A 2,500-nucleotide genomic window follows, 5' to 3' on the forward strand; every position below is an offset into this window, starting at 1 on the left:
GGGCGTCGGGCCAGAGGAACCGCGCCCTCGAAAGCGGAGGAAGAGAGGACGGGGGCGAAGAGGGGCGTTTCTAGAGAAGTGGAATCGGAAATATGAAACAGGGGAGGGCGCCGCAGACACTCCGTCGCCCCTTCCTTGAAGTCCTTCAGTCTAGGGCCTCCTCCAACCGCGTCCCACTCACTCAAAGTCCTCCGCCTCCTCCTTCTCCCCCTCCTGCGAGTAGAAGTTCGTGTGGGTGTGATGGGGCGGCGGCCGCGTCAGTCGGACCCGACGTCGTTTTCATTCACTAACCGACCAAACGAAACCCGCTTCTGCCTGTGGAATCGACGGCTTGGATCTGGAAATAGAAAAATAGACAAAGGTCACACGGTATTCTCTACCAACAAGGGAGCATGATCTACCAATACTAATGATGCCGAGACAAGACTACAATAACCGAGCGCGAGGCGTAAAATCGAGTAATAATATTTAAAAAAAAAGAAGAAAAAAGGAGAAAAAGAAAAACACAAAATAATACGTAAACAACAACAAAAATCTCCAAGGAGTAAGCCGATTGTGAGTCATGCAATAAGGGGGAGGGAGGAGGGCTAAGGTGATAGACCGACCGACCCACCCACCCACCCACCCTCCCTCCCTCCCATTCTCTCCCCTTCTCCGCCTGCTTCTTACTCTCTCATTTTGCTTCTTTGCCGCCATGATCGTAATGAATGGAAGTGTGCTTGGGGAGTTATACACGTTTAGATCATTTACTTCCCAGAGAGGAAGCGCGGTTTGTTGTTTGCGTATGAGGGGGAAGACGAGGAGGAGTAGAAAGTCTGGAAGGAGGAGAAGGTCTGAGAGGTGGAAGAGAAAGGAGGAGGAGGAGGAGGAGGAGGTCTGGAAGGAGCTAGGGGATAGGGGATAGGGGATAGGGGATAGGGGATAGGGGGTGGGGAGGAGGAGGAAGAAGAGGAGGAGAAAATGGAAGGGGAAGGGCAGGAGGAGGAAGAGGTCTGGAAGGAGCTGTGTATCACATGGCACAACTTGTCAGTGTGCAGGAACCTGACAAACCCCCCCTCCTCCCCCCTCCCTCCTTCGACCGCACTATCGTCTTCGCCTCTCACCGCCAGCGATCTCCTCCTCATTCTTTTCTTCATTCTTTCATTCTCCCTTCGCCCCCTTCCTCATAAATACTCATTTCGTATCGGAGAGAAAAAAGCCTACCTCACTGCAATATCCTTACCCCCCTACCATGAAAAAAACAAGACACCAAAGCAAAAATCACCCCTCCTAAAAATCTCAGTTATGAGAGAGAAAAAAAAAAAGCTCATAAATTTCCAAACGCCGCCTCATACGTTATAAATCTTCACCACTCACAAGATTCCTTGCTCTTCTCTCAATGTTTTTGAACCGCCCACCTCCCGTCACGCTGCGTCCCCGGCCACGCTAATAGGGTTTCTCTGGTGTGTGAGTGTGTGAGGGGGAGGGGAGGGGAGGGGAGTGTGTGAGAGGGGGGAGGGGAGGGGAGTGTGTGTGAGGGGGACGGGAGGCGAGTGTGTGTGACGGGGAGAGGAGTGTATGTGAGGTGGGTGGGTGGGTGGATGGGTGGGTGTTTGGGTAGGTTAGTGAGTGACTGAATGTAAGTGAGTGCGAGTGACTGAATGTAAGTGAGTGAGTGAGTGTAAGTGAATGTGAGTGAGTGAGTGAGTGAGAGTTTATGAGTATCTGTAACTAACTATGTGTGCACCTTGACGTAAGACTGCGCGTGCGTGAACGTGAACCTGATTGCATGTCTTCTCTACTGTAACCGCGGTCACTTATGCGATACGCCTGTATGCACACGTGTACAAAAGCGTGTATGACCGCATGTGTGAGAGTACGAGGGGAAAAAAAAACAACAACAACAACAGCATACTGTCTCATCTCCGTACATTTTACCCCCCCCCCTCAACGGCGCCATACACACGTTGCATTATACCCAGCGCCCCCATATACATCCTGCACACACCCTCCCCCACTCCGTCCCCAGGGATAAAAACGAGGACCCGACTCGAAATGGCAAGACACGCCCACCGAAACCGGCGGCAATCGGCGCTTCCCGCCATCCGCCTCTTTATGAGAAGCTCGCAAACGGATCCCTCTACCTCCGTCGCTCGCCTCCCTCATTCAACGCCAGTCGCCGGCAACGACCGTGTTCCATGACGCTGCTCGCTAAACATATTTCAAGGTCGGCGCAGGCAGGCAGGCAGGCAGGCAGGCAGGCAGGGCGGTTAAGACGACCGCTCTGGCGGCACCGACCAACACTATTGCCATGAGGCGCGTGCGTGGAACCCCATGGCGATCCGGTTGTGTGTTTAGAAGAAGTGGGTAGGAGAGGTCGAGAGAGAGACTGAGGCGAAGAGGAGGAGTTGGTGACATTATGATAAATGTAGGAGGGAAGGAGAGACGAACGTGAATTTCCAGGAGGAGGCGCCGAGAAGTGCAAGGATTGGCAACACTTCTCAAATAACTTGCAACAAGA

The 2,500-nt window shown here is 52.8% G+C and overlaps 1 protein-coding gene across 2 annotated transcripts in view; it reads right to left on the reverse strand.

Moving 5' to 3' along the window:
- Positions 1 to 2,500, reverse strand: part of LOC122256233 (clavesin-2) — a 59,540-nt gene that overhangs the window by 6,402 nt on the left and 50,638 nt on the right. For both annotated transcript variants that reach the window (XM_043020773.2, XM_043020772.2), the window contains exon 2: positions 1 to 337. This exon is cut by the window's left edge and continues 259 nt beyond it. The gene's annotated coding sequence lies outside the window, so the exon portion shown is untranslated. The remainder of the gene's footprint in view (positions 338 to 2,500) is intronic.

The sequence above is a fragment of the Penaeus japonicus genome, unplaced genomic scaffold (genome assembly GCF_977035675.1).
Source record: "Penaeus japonicus unplaced genomic scaffold, GWHDUDI00000001_assembly GWHDUDI00000029, whole genome shotgun sequence".
In the NCBI taxonomy this organism is placed as follows: domain Eukaryota; kingdom Metazoa; phylum Arthropoda; class Malacostraca; order Decapoda; family Penaeidae; genus Penaeus; species Penaeus japonicus.